The sequence below is a fragment of the Ochotona princeps genome, chromosome 1 (genome assembly GCF_030435755.1).
Source record: "Ochotona princeps isolate mOchPri1 chromosome 1, mOchPri1.hap1, whole genome shotgun sequence".
Lineage (NCBI taxonomy): Eukaryota > Metazoa > Chordata > Mammalia > Lagomorpha > Ochotonidae > Ochotona > Ochotona princeps.
The window spans coordinates 116,970,613-116,990,592 of record NC_080832.1 but is presented as its reverse complement, the minus strand read 5'-3'; the positions used below and the strand labels follow the sequence as shown (position 1 = coordinate 116,990,592).

General features: G+C 50.4%; 1 protein-coding gene, 1 non-coding gene and 1 pseudogene across 7 annotated transcripts in view; 2 read left to right on the top strand and 1 right to left on the bottom strand.

Annotated features, from left to right (window-relative positions):
* The window catches only part of LOC101523895 (patr class I histocompatibility antigen, A-2 alpha chain-like), a 426,293-nt gene that overhangs the window by 46,558 nt on the left and 359,755 nt on the right, over window positions 1-19,980 (top strand). The gene's annotated exons all lie outside the window — the stretch shown is intronic.
* LOC131479934 (patr class I histocompatibility antigen, A-2 alpha chain-like) lies at window positions 1,259-19,870 on the top strand (annotated as a pseudogene).
* On the bottom strand, window positions 9,316-9,455 carry LOC131481961 (U4 spliceosomal RNA). Its single transcript, XR_009246669.1, has one exon. It is a non-coding gene; the product is annotated as a U4 spliceosomal RNA (small nuclear RNA).

Sequence of the window (19,980 nt, the reverse complement as noted above, 5' to 3'; positions counted from 1 at the left end):
ACACTAGCAGGAAAGGACGCCGCTCTGCAGTTGCCACAGGCAACCTCTGTCTCAGGCTCCACTAATGAAGCCATCAGGTCTGGAAGGGGCAGATGCAACACGCTCATCACTCAGGTCACCCTGCTGTGTGTATCAGACCCAGTTCTGGGCAAGGTGGTCCAGAGTGGGTGAGGGCTGGAGCAGTTGGCTGTCTCACCATCATGGTCAGCTTTCACTGCCCTGAGGAGGTAACCCTGAAGAAAGTTGGGAGGACACCAGCAAAGGAATCTGGGCAGGTGCTGTGCTGGAAGGGGACGGCCAGTGCAAATGCCCTGGGCAAGAGCTAGGCTGCACACAGAGCAGGGAGCTGTCAGGAAGGCTGTGTCAGGGCACCATCGTCTAGCAGGCCTCGCACACACTGGAAGGCTTAGCCCTGGCTCTGAGTGAGCTGGGAGCCATGAGACAGCTCCAAGCAGAGAAAGGACGTGTGCACCTTCTCCTGTCCAGGGACCACCTGGCTGCTGCGTGAGAACGGGGCTGAAAGACTGGGAGGCTGGAGACAAAGTTCTAGGAGCTCCTGCTGCTTCCAGGCAGGGATACCAGTCACTGTGGTGGGTGTGGGCATGGGTAGAGTTGAAGAGATGAGGTTCTGGATCTTTCTGCAGATGGATGCACATCACTTCCTCTGGACTGCATCCAGGGAATGAGAACAAAGAGTCCAGGAGCATACCAAGGGCTTCAGGCTGTACCAGTGGGGGGTAGCATCATGAGAGAAAGGCGACCTGAGAAGGTGGATTCCAAGAGGTGCCACCCAGGTTTTCAGTGCATTAGCACTGGGAGCCAGGATGTCGGTAAGAATTGAGTGACACTGTGTGGCTGGTAGTGACCATGAATCACGGGCTGAACAGAAATATCTGTGTAGGAGACTCACTGGGGAGGTGACTCCATGTGAAAAACATTTGCAGTCAGGAGCAGAGATGGGGTACCCAGGGAGTGAGTGACTGTGATGAGACTGTGTACAGGGCCAAGCCCCAGACCTGCAGGGCTAAGTGGAGGGACCGAAGCCATAGTCTAACCATGCAAGCCTGAGGTCACTGTGAGAACCTGGAACTTCAGATTTGCTGAGGGCATCCCATGGTCACTAGGAGGCTGGACAGCCTGGAGTGGCCAGGAGATCTGCATGTCACTCAGGTGGGTGTGACAGCACCACCCCCAGAGTACACTCTGGCAGCAGGAGGGGCGATAGGACTCCCACCTGGGCCTCAGCCTCCCCTAAGGGATGGTCATGATGGCATACCTGGGCTCTGAGCCCCACACGGGTAATGACCAGCAGAGACCTGGGTGCAGATGACCCAGTTTCACTTAGGATCTTCCAGGCTCACAAGGTGGGACACACATGCACCCAGTTCTGAGCCACACCTCCCCAACCTCTGACTATCTCTAGGCTGCTGTGCTGGGCAGGACTATCAAGATTCTCGGTAGGGGGCCCGGCGGCGTGGCCTAGCAGCTAAAGTCCTCACCTTGAATGCCCCGGGATCCCATATGGGCGCTGGTTCTAATCCCAGCAGCTCCACTTCCCATCCAGCTCCCTGCTTGTGGCCTGGGAAAGCAGTCGAGGACGGCCCAAAGCCTTGGGACCCTACACCCATGTGGGAGACCTGGAAGAGGTTCCTGGTTCCCGGCTTCGGATCGGCGCGCACCGGCCCGTTGCAGGTCACTTGGGGAGTGAATCATCGGATGTAAGATATTCCTCTCTGTCTCTCCTCCTCTCTATATATCCGGCTTTCCAATAATAATAAAATCTTAAAAAAAAAAAAAAAAAAAGATGCTCGGTAGGGCAGGGAGACCCAAATCAAAGTCAGCTGTATGGTTCCCAGGGAGGCCCCACCCTCACCAGGCACCTTCCTGTTTAGCTGGGATGTCGGGGGAGGGGCAGTCACTGCAGTCTCAGCTTGTGATGTTTCAGCTCCCAGTGTTCACATCTGGACATGGCACAGCAAAGATCAAAAGCGCTTGTGTTCACTGAGAGCCCCACAACCAACCCCACTGTCACCCACACTGGGAACCATTGGCTCATGAGCAGAGAGGAGGTGTCAGAAAATTATGTTTATTTATTTGAATATTTCTGTCATCTTTGCGAAAAGGAGAGTGCTCCCCCATCCCCTGGCTCACTCCCCAGTTACCCACAGAGCTGGAGGAGGGGCAAGCCAAAGCCCAGAGCCCAGACCTCAGTCCAGGTGTCCTCATGCATCATCCACTGCCTCCCAGGGCGTGCACTGGGTGGACGCTGGGCCAAAGTGGAGCCAGGACTCCAACAGAGCTCTGAAATGGGACTGGGCATCCCAAGCTGTGTCTCCACCTGTGAAGTAATAAAGGACACAGGTGGTCAGTGATGACACAGGACATTAGAGACATACGGTGTCCTCTCTCCTGGTGGGGCAGCCCAGGAGAAAGGTTCAGGAAGAGGCCACAGCTGAGCACACAAAACATCCGTGGATCCTGCTGCCTCACATGGTGCAGCACATGGATTCTCACTCCTTGGAGCTCACAGTGAAATCCAGGAGTTGCTAATATACCCTGTACCTGTCCATGTGACTGTCTATGTGACATGAGCCTGACAGAAGGCAGAGGAAATGCAGAGAACCTGGTTGAGGCTGCACAGCCAGGAGCAGAACCCATGGCCTCACCCTGGATGGTCCTAACCCTGCATCTGGGGAAACACAGCCCTGCTGCTGGGCCCTGATTTTTACATTAGAGATGTCTGGGGGTGCTGATATTACAGCTCTGAGGTGTGACAGAAATGCTTCTATCAAGAACGGCATGGTGTCCCAGTGGCTAAATCCTCACCTTGTACACACATTAGGATCTCATAGGGTCTCTGGTTCATGTTCTAGCTGCTCCACTTCCCAGCCAGTTCCCTGATTGTGTCCTGGAAAAGCAGAAGAGGACAGCCCAAAGCCTTGGGACTCTGTGTCTGAGTGGGAGACTGAGTAAGCTCCTGGCTCCCAGCTCCACATCAGCTCAGCTATGGCCATTGTGGCCTTTAGGGGAGCGAACCGGCTGATGACAATATTTCTCTCTGATTCTGCTGTTTTTTTCTGTAAGATCTGACTCTCCAATAAAAATAAATAAACCTGTTTTTAAAAATGATAAAAGGAGACCTCACTGCTAATTCCAGAGAAGCATAAAAGGTCATAAGAAACTGATTACTCTACTACTCTACTTCTAATCCAGCTCCCTGCTAGTGGCCTGAGAAAGTAGCAGAAGTTGGCATAAGTACTTGTGTGCTTCGCCCTCATGAGAGACGCAGAATGTATTCTGGGCTTCTGACTTTAACCCAGCCCAGCCCTGCATGTTGTAGCCATTTGTGGAGTGAGCCAGTGGTTGGAATATCTCTGTGTCCTGTCTCTCGCTTTCTCTCTCACACTACATTTGTCATTCTTCTCTCAAATAAATTGCTTGTTTTAAAACTATCCCAGCATGATATCTTTAAGTGGGGTATCTATCTGAGGTAAGTGGGTGAGTATCCCAGGTGCTCAGAGCTGGGATTGGGGCCCTTCCACAGGGGGTCTGGCTGAGGGGGATTTCCCTCTCACCTTCATCTACATATGAGAATGAGTTCCCAGTAACACAGATACCCTGGGGCATCATAACCCATGCACCTGCCAGTGCCCCACTGTGGGCCCTCCCAGCCCAAAGCACAGGAACTAACACTCAGGCAGTGCCTGAGACAGCAGCACAAAGGGCACTGCACCCTCATGTCACCAAGTGATGGGCCAATAAGATGCAGAACTGCAGCAGGACAATGCACATCGTCTTTTTCCCTTCCTCCTCTGATGACTGCTGAGCTCATGACTAGCCAGAGTGTCCACTCAGATCACCATCACTCCCTGGGAGTTCAAACAGCCTGGGGGAGTGGCTGACGTTACACAGTCCCCACCTGCACAGTCAGCAAGACCAGAGGGGAATCCTGACCCAGAAGATGAAGGTGTGGGTGACCAAGGGCAGTACAGCATGAGCTGCAGGCTGTGTGGGCTTCCTGCTGATGACAGATACCAGGAGCTCTTAACATGATGCAGCCCACTATGGCTGCAGATGGACACTCGGGGACTCTCAGAAAGACACTGAGTGTGACACACAGTCAAGGCTAAGGTCAGCTCAGGTGTTGGTCCACTCCTGCTGCAGGCAGAGCTCCCAGCCCAGCTCAGGCCACATCACAAGGGACCCTGTAGCTTTCTGCCACCACTGCCTGACCTGGGCAGGGGGCCTGTCCCAAGGAGAAGTCAGGACCAGCAGACAGGAAGGACAGATCTGCTGCCCTCCCACACAGGCTCAGCCAGTGGTTACAGCTGCTGGGCTGCTTCCTGCCTGGGCACGCCACCGCTGTATGCTACAGGGCCACTGCTCAAGTTTCAGATCTGTGTTTCCTTAGGGTATCGGCAGGTGTTTGAGGAGTACATGTAGGTTATTAGCCAGCGGTACCCAGACATCCGAATTGAAGGAGATAACTTTTTAAATTTTTATTTTATATCATTTTATGATAGTTTTATAGGCTCTGGGATCCCCCCCAGCCCCTCCCCAATCCCTCCTCCCACACTGAATTCCTCCGTATTGTTTTTTTTTTTCTTAAGGTTTATTTATTTTATTACAAAGTCAGATATACAGAGAGGAAGAGAGACAGTGAGGAAGATCTTCCATTCGATAATTCACTCCAAGTGAGCTGCAACGGCCGGTACTGTGCCAATCCAAAGCCAGGAGCCAGGAGCCAGGAACCTCTTCCAGGTCTCCCACACAGGTCCAGGGTCCCAAGGCTTTAGGCCATCCTTGACTGCTTTCCCAGGCCACAAGCAGGGGGCTGGATGGGAAGTGGGGCTGCCAGGATTAGAACCAGTGTCCATATGGGATCCCGGGGTGTTCAAGGCGAGGACTTTAGCCACTAGGCCACTGTGCCGGGCCCAAATTCCTCCATATTGTTACAGCAATACAGATCATATCCAGTCATTATTCCTTCATTGCGGGTATGGACCATGCAGAGAGTCCAGCATCTTATTGTTGAAGGAAAGAATTATCTCCCTCAACCAATATATAGATGCATAGCATCTTTCCTGTCAGTCCTCAAACTAGTATTAATAGGCTTAATCATTGCTGGCAAGGATCCTTTTGCTTTCTTTGGCATGCAAGCTCCTAGCATCTGCCAGTGGGCCTAGGAAAATAAGGTCTATGCATGTATGATGGATTTCTTCTTGAGCAACATGATTGATAATCAGTGTATGTCAACAGGTGCATTTGAAATAACTTTAAATGGTGTGCCTGTATGGTCTCAACTGGAATCTGGTCACCTTCCATCCATGCAACAACTTAGCAGAAATAAGACCACAGTGTGGAAAAATAGTCATATTGCATCAGTGCAACATACAACTTCGAATTTGGAATACAGTGGTAAGGCTAGTGGTAGGCATAGGTGTTAGAAATAAAGGGATTGAAGGCAACATGAGGTCATTCAGCCTTGGTTTCGCCTAACACGTAGATGTTTTTAAGACCTTATTTGAGCAGTATGGCGGCTGTGGGGGGTGCCCCTGCTGGGTGGGACCCAATGCTGGGGATTCATGCCAAAGTCACTGCCGGAAGGCAGTGAACAAGTCCTCGGCTTCCCCAGGGCAGCTGGTGCACCAAGTGGTGCCAGGCTTTGCCTGCTGGCCGCCCAGCGTCGAACTCTGGGGTTTTTAAAATATGTAATTGCTGCCTGGGGACACCCATGACTAAGGCCAGTTTTAATGTAGGTGAGAAGTGAATTTTGGGTGACTCCCAGTGACAGGGTCATGAAAGTTTTAGGCATGCATGGGGACTGAGACCTGGTGGTTTGGAGGGAAGTATCCAGAAGATAATTTGGGTTAGACAGATTCACCAGCCCAATTAGGAATCCAGAGATGGGCTGTTAGCATAGAACATCACTGATCACCACACACCAGCTCACACCAAAGCTAAGGATGGGGGCCTCTTTGGCAGTGTTAGGTACCATTACCCAACTGGGTGGTGGAGTGGTGGAGTGGTCACATTTGGCAGGGTCAAGACACTATCCAGCACTCAAGAGAACTTGGTCTGGGGGTAGACTCCGTGGGGTTGTGTAGGCCCAACCCTGTGGAAATACAAGTCCCCCTGGTTAGTTCGCAAGCTGAGGTTGTGATGGACTAAGCTAGGTGTGACCATGCCACCTGCCATCACTCACGGGTAAAGGAACCCACAACAGTCAGGGCAGATCAAGGCAGCAGCACCTGAATGTGCATCCTAAAACAGGATGTGGGGTGGGCCAGGCTGCCACTGGAAGCAGGCAGAATGGGCAGGGCCGAACAAACCTTAACTCACAAGAAACAACAGAAATCATGTTGGAACACAGGTCATGCCAAGTAGGCCCTTGCACCTACTGATCTGTGTGAGACAGGGATGCTAAGCCACAGCATCTAAGGGGCCAGGACAAGTGAGGAGCTCTGCCAAGCTGATCTAAGGCTGGGAATAGGCCCAGTTGGGGAGCTAATGGGTACACCCTAGCTGGGTTGAGTTTCCCACCAAGGAGCGCATGGGCTGGAATTGGGACTGTGTTCTGATCAGGATACAACTGTAATCTCACTTGGCACAAGTGTGGACTGGGACTGGAAGTACCAAGCCGGGCCAAACTCCAACACCATTTGGTGTTCTGGAGGACCAGGGGAGATGTGTGACAGACTAGGCTAGGTCTCAGCCCTTACTGAACCATGTGTGAGCTGTATGGGGGTATGGAAGAGTAGTGGCTGGGTTGAAACATCCAACAGTAAGAACCAGTTTGGGTAGGGGCCCGGCGGCGTGGCCTAGCGGCTAAAAGTCCTCGCCTTGAATGCCCCGGGGATCCCATATGGGCGCAGGTTCTAATCCCGGCAGCTCCACTTCCCATCCAGCTCCCTGCTTGTGGCCTGGGAAAGCAGTTGAGGACGGCCCAAAGCCTTGGGACCCTGGACCTGTGTGGGAGACCTGGAAGAGGTTCCTGGTTCCCAGCTTCGAATCGGTGCAGCACCGACCGTTGCGGCTCACTTGGGGAGTGAATCATCGGATGGAAGATCTTCCTCACTGTCTCTCCTCCTCTCTGTATATCTGACTTTGTACTAAAATAAATAAATCTTTCAAAAAAAAAAAGAAGAAGAAGAACCAGTTTGGGTTGAAGGCCAGTCAGGAAAAGCCACTGTTCCTGCTAGGACAGGAGGCTCATGGACCCACTGGTATGCGCGAAATCTGGCACTGGGAATTTCTGATGGAGGAGCCTGGACAACTTCTCTGGCAGGACACAGTCCCTGCAGGTAAGCGCAAGCACAATAGGAAACAGCCCAGAACACACTATGGAAATTATCCCACTGGCATACACATGGCATGGATTGGGGGCAGACCAGGCTGAACCTGTTCACATCACCCGCTGGCGAACCAGAGCACCAGAACAGAGTGTGGGTCGAGCCAGATTCAGTTGCGACACATACCAGTACACATTAAGGAATGCCAAGAGGAGATGAGCCGTATCAGATGTGGTTGCAGCACCCAAACAGCACATGTGATAATCAGGGGGAGGAGGCAAAGCTGGCAGGGGAATGTGGGCTCCCCTGCTGGACAACTACTTCCATTGGAAAGCGTGAGTTGGGATGGGGGCAGATCAGACTAGGCAGGGCTATAACACCTGTGGGCCTCATGTGAGCTAGATAAGGGAAGGGCCACGGTGGGCTGACTGTTTCGACTGGTGCAAGCAAAAATTAGAGTGGGTGAGGGTTGGGCTTAGCCGTACCATTAGCTGGCAGAGACTGGCACTGGGAGCTAATTCTGTCAAGTCAAATGCTAGAACCACCTGGAGAGTACATAATCTGGGAGTGGGTGTGTCCTAGAAGGGAAATAGTGGGCACCTCCCTCGGGGTTACCACTCTCACTGGACAGCACGAAAACCAGGACAGGAGCAGGGGTGGCTAGACAGAAAGGCACCCGCCAGTAGGTGTATGGGCTGGATAGTAGGTTTGTTGGGTTGAACTAGGCTTCAATGCCCATTGACATGTGCGAGAGCTAAATGGGATGTAGGACAGACTGGACAAGCCTGTGGTACATACTGGCAAGCATGGGAACCAGGGCAGGGGGCAGAATTGGTGGGGGTTATGGGGAGTCGCCCCAACTAGGCTGCAGCTCCAACTGGTTTGCATGAGGACTGAGTATGAAGTGGATAGCATCGAGCTGGACTATAACACCTGTTAGTTCACAAGGAAGACAGGGCTGGAAACAGAACGGACCCAGCATGTGCATAAGCTGATTGGTGTGACGGACTGTGTTGGACTTTGTACTAGCAAACTCACGCAAGAATCAGGTCTGGGATCATCTCAGATGAAGTTTCTTCGGAGATCCCTTCAACTGAACTGCTGATCTCAGAACCCCAACCATGAAGAGCCAGTGGACTCTGAATAGGTTTCATTGCGGTTGGAACTGCGAGACTGGCAGCAATCCAGAACTGATGAACTATTAAACTGTTTGAGCAGGACCCTCGGAGCGCACCTCCTGTTGGGGATCTGGGATGGGTGGGAGGTTGGGTGGGGCTTTTCCCTTTGTTTCTCCCCTGACTCCAGATACAGGGAAAAATGATAATATTAGTGTGGAAACAATGGTATAACCCACTTTCACCCTGTAGCCCTTGACCCTTTGTACCCTAATCAACTAAATAAGATTATTTGAAAAAAAAAAAAAAAGATCTTATTTGAGGATATTTCAATGATTCATGGAACGAGGAGTTAAAAGTAGGTTTATTTGGATATAAAAAAAAATTAAAATATATATATATGAAGAATCTTCAAAATTAGTGCAAATGCATATTATGGAAAAGCTATGCACAGATTATGAATTTTTTTACACCAAAATAAACATCTTTAATCCTCTTTTCCATGAACTGTTTGAAATATTTTTGGACTTACATGTTGTACACCTAATGTACCATTCTGGATATTGGTCTGACAGTTCACACCACAAAACTCATTAAGGATTATCCTTTTTGTTAATAATTTAGATTATCTGTTAACAACATCTACTTCTTAATGTAGTGAAATGAAGCTTAAAATTACCTTTGTTAGACACTCCAAACTCCTTATTTTGCGCAAGTTGAAATGTCTTGCTGAATGTTTCCAGGGATCTGTCTTCAGCTGACTTTCCACTAGAGACACAGTTAACTTTATCGTATGTGAACATTCAAACCTTGGGCGTTGAATGTCCCATGGACCTGACAGGTCAAACTATGAAGAACCTAAGATTCAAATACAAATCTCTCCATGTTTGCCTTAGTCTGAATACCGTGTCTTTTGAAGAATAGCTTTAAGTGACTTAGACACTGCTAAAATTCAAACCCTTCCCTTTTATGTTTAATCATACTTAATTAGCAATAATCATGCCTCGGATAAACCCCATTGCCTATGATACTGCCACTGTGCAAAGCTTAGCCATATTTAAATCTAGAGCTTAACAGAATCTAGTGAAGAAAATCTAGTGGGAGACATGAATAAAAAATGTTAAGAAAAAATGTTAAACTATGGAAAGTAAGCTATTTATAATGCAGTGTTACTATATTCTTAACATTTCAATTTCATTGCTTATAAATTTTTAAAAAATTGAATTTATGGGCCCGGCGGCATGGCCTAGCGGCTAAAGTCCTCTCCTTGAAAGCCCCGGGATCCCATATGGGCGCCGGTTCTAATCCCGGCAGCTCCACTTCCCATCCAGCTCCCTGCTTGTGGCCTGGGAAAGCAGTTGAGGACGGCCCAATGCATTGGGACACTGCACCCGCGTGGGAGACCCGGAAGAGGTTCCTGGTTCCCGGCATCGGATCGGCGCGCATCGGCCCGTTGCGGCTCACTTGGGGAGTGAATCATCGGACGGAAGATCTTCCTCTCTGTCTCTCCTCCTCTGTGTATATCTGGCTGTAATAAAATGAATAAATCTTTAAAAAAAAAAAAATTGAATTTATATTCCTAATTGGATTTGTTGCTTATAAATTGGTATAACTGTATGATTTATACATGTATGTGCACTAGTGTATTAATTAGAATTCCATAGAACATGCTAGCAGGTTGGCTAATGTTATTGGACTTTTCAGTATAATTGCCATTATGGAAGAAATTGTTCATCATGCTAATAAAAATGCTAGTAAAACATGGTTTTATACCTCAGTGTGTAAAATGTGCAAGACAAGTATGCTTTGGGAATATAAATGGCATTACTTGCTTAAGACAGTAGGATTATTAATGACAACAGTTGATCAGCCTTTAACAGTGATTTACGATGTAATGGGATCCCAGTAGTATTTCTTATTTTGAATGTTAGTTTGGAACTTTGATTAACTGGCCAACATTCATTAATGCATATTTTAACATTAGCCCTCAGGATTTTTAAACAAGGTTTGATACTCTGAAGCTTTTATTTATTTGTTTATTTATTTATTTACATTTTTTTTGGAGAAATAAGCGAGGAATTGTAAAGTTTGGGGACTTACCTCTTTAGAATTGTGAAAATAAACTTTTATAATGCTGATGTGAGGAAAGAAAGAAAGAAAGAAAGAAAGAAAGAAAGAAAGAAAGAAAGAAAGAAAGAAAGAAAATAAATAAATCTATCTTCCCTCAGCTGGTTCACTCCCCACATAGTCACTACAGCCAGAGTTCACTCCCCAAATGGCCACACAGCCACAGCTGAGCAGATCCAAAGCCACAATCCAGGAGTTTCTTCCCAGTCCCCTATGTGGATGCAAGACCCAAGGACTTTAGCTCTCCCCTGCTGCTTTCCCAGGCCGTAAGCAGCGAGATGGGTCGGAAGTGGAGTCGCAGGGACACAAACCAGCACTGATATGGGATCATGGCATCACAAGCAACAGCTTTATATGATGTGCCTCGCTCTTTTTTTCATTTGGAGATTATGAAACTGGAGCAGCCAAGCTTCAATTTCTGCCTCTGGGAACTCTAGATTCCTTCCTGGCACCAGAAGATCCAGGAGTTGACAGCACAGCCTGACCATTGGGCAGCCTACTGCCATCGTGGTCTCTTGGTGGCCCCTGCTGGTTATCTTGGATAGACTGGCTCACACAAGGAGAGAAACCAATGTTCTAGGGGGTTTTTATTCCTTCAGGACCTTCCCTCCTCAGCTGCTCAAAACTCACATCAGCCCTTGTAGGGAGGAAGCCAGAGAATTTACTCTCACCCCGTTTGTCATCCTGGCTCCTCTCCAGCACCTCCATCCGCATGGCACCCTGTCCCTGATGTCACCACACAGCAACGGAGTGGAGGGCCATGGAGTGGAGGACCAGATCCAAGAGGGGACACGGCCCTCTCCCCCCTGCAGCCCCACATGCCAACAGCACCTTGGCTCTATCTTTCTGGTTCACACAGGACATGAGTGCCTACTGTCAGCAGGTATGACTCTATGAGCTGGAATTGCAACTTTGACCAACAGCCCTAATTTCCTGTGCTTAGGGGCCTTACATTCTAGAAGTTTCTCTAAAGTCAGATGGAGCCATCAGAGTGGGTCAATTTCAGGATGATTTATTTATTTATTTATTTATTTATATGAAAGGTGGGGTCAGGGCAGACACTATGGCATAACAGTTTAAGCCACCACCTGCAACCCAAATGTCCTAGATCAGAGCACCTGTGTAACTCCCAGCTGTCCGTCTGCTGCTGATGCAGCTGAGAGAGCAGGCGAAGATGCCCAGGTGCTCAAGTTCCTCCTCCCTCCTCACAGGCCTGAATTGTGCTACCTCTGCACTTCTTCAGCACATCAGACAGGGGTTTCCTCTCTCTCTCTCTCTCCCCCCACCTCCTTTCTCCCTCTTTCTCTATCTCCCCCTCCCTCTGTGTGTGTGTGTATGTGAAAGCAATCAAATTTAAACAGAAAGGAAGGGCATCAGGCAGCAGTTGAGCTGTTGCTAAGGATGCCTATTTCCTATGTGTCCATGCCCAAGCTTGAGTGACAGTACACTACCAAACTCAGGTTCCTGTTACTGTGCGCCTGGGAGGCCATGGTGATGGCTCAAGTATTTGGGATGGTGAAACACTTTGAGTTCTGTCTTCCTGACTTTCACTTGGCCCAGCCTGGGTTATTACAGTCGTATGAGGGGTGAACCAGCAGGTGGGAGATCTCTCTCTCCCTTGTTCCCTCTTAGTTTCTCTCTTTCCATTAAATAAACAAATTAATAAATAACAGGTGATGCATGAGCACTGCTGAGGAACTCACTGACTGCATTGCACAGCAGCAATCTTGAGATGATTAAAATGTGCAGAAGCTTCTACTTGATACACTCAGTAGCTAACTGTGCCTCAGGGCTTCTCTGGACAACATCATCCCTTCCCCACCCTTACACTGAGCATTCCTTGGCTATATTTCACTTTACATTACTGTTGAGTTATCACTTGGCTATGTTTCACTTTACGTCATTGTGAAATCATTACATGGAGAATTCCAGAAAAAAATTCATAAGCATTAAATTTCACACTTTTTCATTTATGAACTTAATGATTACCTAAAGACAGAGTGACACAAAGATGGCAGGAGCCCTTCTGTCTTCTGATTCTCTCCCCAAGTACCAACAAAGCTAGGTGGGGTCAGTTCCAGTTCCAGGAACCTGCAGCTCCTCCTGCGTCTCCCATGTGGTGGGAGGCACCCAAGCACCTGAGCCACCGCCTGCTGCCTCCCAGGCTGCACTGCAGGAAGCTGGAGCACAAGCAGAGGAGCCAGGCCTCACCAGGTTCTGATACTGAATGGGGGCATCCAGGGCAGAGATTCACCTTTGCATCCACTGCCTGCTCTGTGCTCCGGCGGACTTGGAGGAAATCTCTCACTAATTTGTCTCACATGGGGTGTGAGTCGTGTCTGTGTCCAGCCTGTCCACACTGCACTCACTGCACCCCTGTTAGGCACCTGGAGGCCTCTAGGGTTAGATGGACCTGGTGGTACTGTGTTCCTGTGCTCAGTGTCCTGAGCTGCCCCCACAGAGCCCATCACCCCCTCACTCCATCTCATCACACAGCCATCTACCCCCTCACACTGTCACAGGGAGAGGTACACAGCACCATGACACACTCAGCAATCACAGAGTTCCTGCAATGCATTGCTGTAACTGTGCTGTTTTATTATTGGACGCTGTTGCTAATATGTTATTGCTCAATATTTACACATTCACTTTGTCACAGGTGTGCACAGTGCAGGGGTCGGTGCTGTCCAAGTTATCAGCATCCCCTGGGGGTCCTGGGCTGCATTCCTGGTGGCCATGGAGGGACCCCGTGCTGACTGTGCTCTAGACTCACACAGTCTCAGAGATGAGGAGAACCCAGGGCACAGGTGCACTGTCTGGGAAAGTGAGCCTGGAGCAGTGGGAGTGTGGCTGGGACACTGCTCACTCTGAGGTATGAAGGGGCCACACCAACCTCTGTCACAGATGGGGTTCTGATCACTCAGGGGGTCACCTCTATGCAGCACATGGGGCTGAGAAACTGGAAAGTCTGGGCTCTGGGGGCTTTTAGATAAGACTTCCCAGGGGAGGGGAAGCCCTGGGTCTCCCCCTGTGCTCCCCAGGCCTGCAAACAATCTGCCTGTAAAGTTTCTGCAAGTGAGTTTCCTTCTAGAAGAGTCTGACTGGTGGTCAGAGGAGGATCAGCTCAGCTAAGGGAGACAGATCCTAAAAGAGAAGCGGCGCAGGGCCTGGTCAGGGTCTCTCCAGCCTATCACAGACATTCCCTGGGCAGTCTTAGGGAGGGGACATCACACTAGGTGCTGGGTGTAGGCCTAGGGACAGGCCAAGTCCACAGTCCCGGCATCCCCCTTGTGGTCTCAGTCTGGGGGCTGAACTGGATTACAGAAGCTGAGCAGTGGGGAGGCCGATTCTCCTTTTCACTTCCCTTCTCAGGAACTGAGTGAGTTCCTCCTGCCAGACACTCAACACGAGAACACGTCACGCTCCCATTAGATGTAAGGTTTCCAGAGTTGTCAATCAGCGCCGACAGACCCTAGTTAGAAAGTCAGAACAGAGTCACTCGATTCAGAGTCTCCTGAGAACCTGTTGATGGGGTTCAAGCCACCCTGGACTCTTCTCCTGCTGCTCGCAGGGTCCCTGGCCCTGATCAAGATCAGGCAGGTGAGTGCGGGTAGAGAAGGACTCTGCAGGCAAGTGGGAGTCAGGGGATGGGGAAGGGACAGGACCCGTGGAAGCCACCTCTCAGACGTCCGCACCTCAGCCCCGCCATCCCGCCCTCCTCTCATCTAGACCCTTTCCTGTCACAGGACCCCATGGACCCTTTCTCCCTGGTGACTCAGTGACCTCAGACCCCAGTGTCCAGCTCCATGTGGGAGTCGGCCAGGGTCTCAGCCCCTCTCACCCCCAGGCTCCCAGTCCTTGAGGTATTTCGACACCAGGTGTCCCGGCCCAGCCTCGGGGAACACTGCTTCATCGTCGCAGGCTACATGGATGCTACGCAGCTCCTGCACTTTGACAGCGATGCCTACTCTGCCACGATACCTAGGATGGAGCTTCTGGCACCATGAATGTTGGCAGGTGGAATGCCTACTCTGCCACGATACCTAGGATGGAGCTTCTGGCACTATGAATGTTGGCAGGTGGAGCCAGAGTACTGGGAGGAGCCCAGAATTTGAAAGATTCCAATTTACCCAAGACCCTCAACACCCTCCGTGGCTACTACAACCAGAATGAGTCCGGAGACAGGCCAGGGTCTCCGGGAGGCCATGTGGCATACCCATCGCTGACAGCCAAGGCATTGGCACTACTACTAGTTTCTGTAGAAAAAGGCTCAGCATCACTCCCGTCTGAGTCATGGGTCAGGATTAAGTGGGTGGATTTGTTGCTTGAGTGGGGTCGGCTGGCCCAGGGCTGACGTGGGAGGGGGCCAGAGCCTCATACCTTTCAAGCCATGTATGGCTGCCACGTGGGGCCCAATGGGCGCCCCCTCTTTGGTTACCTGCAGGGAGCCTATGAAGGCACAGACTACATCACCCTGAACAAGGACCTGCGCTCCTGGACCGCAACTGACATGGCAGCTCACTTCTGCAAGCACACGCTGAAGGCAGCAGGTGCAGCTGAGTGCCAAAGGATCTACCTGGAAGGCATGTGCGTGGAGTGGTTGCACAGATACCTGAAGATGGGGCAGGAGTCACTGTAAAGCACAGGTGCGCCGACCCAGGGAGCTGACCCATCAACTGTGGGTCACAAAATATGTACTTCTCACCAGGAGAGGACACTGGGGTCCAGGTTGCACCACCCTCACTCTTCTGAAGAAGAATCTTCCTGCAGCTCTGAGGGTTCCACTTCTTTAGGACAATGGGATGAACTCTCAGGAGAGGGATGGGCAGGCTCTTCCTGAAATACTGCTCAGCAGCATGGTGTGGTACACTCACCCTGAAATGTTGCTCAGCACACCAGAACCCTGCAGCAGCCTCATGCAGGGACTTTCTCTCTGCCTCACAATAATAGGCCTGATGATCTGACCCCAGTTTCTCAGCCTCCACACAGAACCAAGACCAGGGGCAATGTTCTCATCCCCCAGAGACCTAGAACTTCTTACTTGCTCTGGGTTGTCTCACCCTGACTCAAGAAATTTCCAAGAAATTTTCCAAGCTGTGGTGGTTGCACACCTTCCTGACCAGTCTCAGGATGGTCACATGATCGTAGTTCTAGTACACAGTGGGAGGCAATGCAAACTGAATTTCCTGATTCTCCTCAGACCCACCACCCCTTCTCTGACCCAGAAGCCACCCTGAGGTGCTGGGCCCTGGGCTTCTACCCCAAGGACATCACACTGACCAGGCAACGAGATGGGGAGGACCTGACCCAGGACATGGAGCTGGTGGAGACCAGGCCTGCAGCGGACAGAGCCTTCCAGAACAGGCAGCTGTGCTGGTGCCTTCTGGAGAGGAGCAGAGATACACAAGTAGGGCAGGGGGACAGCGCCTCTTAAGAGGTTGCAGAACCATCCTGGACACCTTCAGAGGGTCAGGACTCAGACATGGACATCGGGTCTCATCACTTTTGCTTCCTTCTGCAACTCCACCTCCTCAGGTCACCATTCCCATTGTGGGAATCATTGCTACTTTTGTGTGTGTGTGTGTGTGTGTATCTTTGGAGTTTGGTTACTGTAGCTGTGCTTGCTGTTGTGATGAAGAAAAAGCTCAGGTAGGAAAGAGGATTGGATCCCCCTATCTCCTTACTCTAAACACCACACACATACACACACTTTTTCTGCTCAGGGCTCTGTGAACTACCAGCTGGATAATAAAGGAAAAGTCTTTTACCACATTGTGAAAAATGGGTTAAAGGTTGAAATATTTGGACCATCTTCCACTGCCTTCCCAGATGCATTAGCAAAAAACTGCATTGTAAGTGGAGCAACCAGGACTTGAACCTGCACTCAAATATGGCTTGCTGTTTGCACAAGTGGTGGCTTAACCCACCTGCTCCAACATCAGCTCTCAAATCCGCTTTGCAAAGGGTCATGCTGGCTGTTGCGCTGAGAACAGAATCCAGACGGGAGGGGCAGATGAGGCAAGTGGGAACCTGGAAAGCAGAGGACTCTAGCTGGGAAGGTCAGTTACTTCATTCTTAGTGGGAGCAGGACAAACAGTGGTAAGTCACTGGATTCTACATAGAGCTTCAAAACATACTTTTTATAATTTCTTAATGGAATAATCAAAGGTCAAAGAGTTAAGAAGGATGCACAACATTTCATACCATGTAATTAGGAAGGTGAGAATTGTCAAGAGTGGCCAGGAGACATCTCTGAAAGGAGTGTGAGTGACGACACACTGCAGGCAGACAGTGTGGAGACACTGATGCTAAGATGTCTACTCCACCTGCAGGTGAATGGGGAGGATGGCAGTCAGACCAATCTGGAGATTTTTCAGGAAATGCTTGGGTTGTGGAACAGGTTGGTGAGAGGATACAAAAAAAAGGCGTGTTATAGCCTTAACAACTGATGAGGTCACCAATGCAGTAACTGGCTGTGTGAGAGCCAGGGAACAGACACTGACACTTGGACATTTCATGCTGAGCTGCCTGATGAGACCACAGTCTGGGAGCAGACTGCATGATTCTGGTGCTGTTTCAGGAAGACTTGCAGACCAGGGAGTCTCAGACCAGGCTGGACTTAGGAACCACCTGGACATCATTATAGGGGGAGAGACAGTCCAGCAGGAGATTTCTTTCTTTCTTTCTTTCCAACAGATTAAGTGTATTCCAATTCTGCATCTTGTTAATAGCCAATAATACATGAGTTAAAACCAGAATTTTTATATTTGAATATTTTTGCATCCAACCCAAGCCTCTCCCCCCAAGAAGTGCAGCCCAGACACTTGGGCTGAAAACACCAGACGCAACGAAGTGTCTTAGGAGGTTTATTCCAGCGTGGCAGGAATAGGGTGGGGGTGGTGGAAAAGCAAGGAGGAAAAGGAGAGGCTGGAAGGAAGAGAGACAGAGCCACACCTGGGGGCCTTTTTGTCTGTGATGTGAGGGGCGGGGATTGGGAGGGTTTGAGAGCAGGCCCCAGGGGATTGGTGCCTGCAGGTGAATGTCTAGGGATGATTGGTGAGTGAGCAGAGTTGGGGATGGGGGGTTGGGGGTGGGATTCTCAAGTAAAATGCCAGGTTACATCTGATTGGTGGATGGCTAGACTGGCGCGAATTTCGTGAGCTGTGAGGAAGAGGAAATGGCATAGGGTCCAGGGTGGGATATTCGAATAACTCCTTACAGTCCAAGGTTGGGCCGAGGCCACCTGGAGGATGCGCAAACACCCGAGTCTCCTTTGACCCCAGAAGTACGCACAGGACTACAGCAGGGGTGGAGGAGAGTAAAGGGAGTGTCTCTGACCAGTCCTCTGGGGTCAGTGTCTACACGGGGTGGGGTGTGACTGAGCAAGGGGCAGAGCCAGGCTCTCACACCTACACGTCCATCTGCAGCTGCAAAGTCAGGTAGAGGTAGCCTCCTCTGCTGGTACATTGAGGACGCCTAGGATGGAGCAGACTACAATGACCCTCAACGAGGACCTGCCTTCTGGACCGCGACCAACATGGCGGCGCATATCACCCAGTGCAAGTGGGAGGCGAGCAGTGAGGCTGAGCACCACAAGGCCTACTTGGAGATGGAGTGCATGGAGTGGCTGCACAGATACCTTGAGATGGGGCTGGAGGTGCTGCAATGCGCAGGTCCCTGAGGCACCTCCAAGGCTCTTCTTCATCCGCCTCCCGTGAGGAGAGGAGGAAAACGGAGACCATCAGAAAATTGCTATCCCTTGTGGCCAGAGGGGGATGAGTCCTGGATTTCCAGATCCTGAACTGGAGAGTAACTCAGAATTTCCGCATGCTGGCTCTGTCATCAGACCAGAGAGGGTATACCTAAGAAGCCGTTGAACTTGACTGGACAATAAGATGCTGGACTCTATGTTTGGTATACGCTTGCAATGGGGAAATCTCAACTGAACTTGAGCTGTGGTTATGCAATAAGGTGGAGGAATCCACCATGGTGGGAGGGTTTGGGGAGGGGTGGGGAGAACCCAAGTATCTATGTAACTGTGTCACATAATACAATGTAATTACTGAAGTTAAATAATAAATAATTTAAAAAAAAAAAAAAAAAAAGAATTTCCGCATGCTCTCAGAACCTTAAACCATCAGACTCTGCAGGAACAAAGTGGAAAACGGCTAGAATGAAACTGATCACCAGCGCCCTTTACCTGCACCTGTTTCCTCCTCCATGCTGCATCTCAAGTCTTGAGGGGGAGCGAGGCAGGCAGAGTTGAGTGCAGCTTTTCCAGGGTCTTACCTTAAGTCTCAGAGACCTGGGACTGACTGATTCTGGAACTTACCAGAAAAGGATTCTCCCTAACACCGGAGGCCAGGCTGGTATCTGAGTCTGCACACCTTCCTGCTGTCTGCCAGCCTTGTCCCTTCTCAGGCTGCTCACATGAGCCCTGCTTTGGTGCTCCTTGGGACTTAATGCAAAGTGTCTGAATTTCCTGATTCTTCAGACCCACCCAAAGCACACCACTCCATCTCTGACTGAGAAGAAGGTGTTGAGCCCTGGGCTTCTACCCCAAGGACATCACACTCACCTGGCAACGAGATGGGGAGGACCTGACCCAGGACGTGGAGTTGGTACAAACCAGACCTGCAGGGGATGGAACCTTCCAGAAGTGGGCAGCTGTGCTGGTGCCTTCTGGAGAGGAGCAGAGATACACATGCCACGTACAACATGAGGGGCTGCCTGAGCCCCTCACCCTGAGATGGGGTAAGGAGGGCAGAGCCTTCAGCAGGGGCAGGGCTGAGATTTGTATTGATAGTCTGTGGAACACAAAGGTAAAATTCCTGTGACTAGGTACTGTGAAAAGGTTTATTATCAGTTCTGAAGTTCATGGACATGAGGGCAACATCAGCTCAGCCTTGCCCTGGTGAGGACCCCATTCTAAGAAGAGAGCTCACCTCATGAGGCATGGAGGGGATCCTAAGTTTAGAACTCAGGGTCTGACTTGATTCCTTGCAAGGGCAGTACCCCCAGGACCTAAAGACAACCCCTACTCCCCACCTCCACATTGTCAGTCTGGGAAACAAGCTTCCTCCATAGACACCTTCACAACACAGCACATCCAACTAGAGCAGCCCCTCACCTTCCCTCCCTTTCCCAGAGTGCTCCTCCCAGTCCACCACTTCCATCCTGGAAGTCCTCGCTGGCCTCATCATAGCAAATGCACTTACAGCAGCAGAGGTCATTGCTGTGATAAAGAGGAAGAGGTGCTCAGATAGGGGAGGGCCGAGAGGTGGGTCTGAATATTCATGTATCACTGCCAGATTCAAGACCCAGGTAGCAGTGTGATCACCACACTTACAGAAAGCACAATCCACACACATGCTCACCAGCCAGGTCCTGTGTGTGCCAGCACTTACACTACTGTGTCCCATAGGTGAAAATAAAGGAAGAGGAAA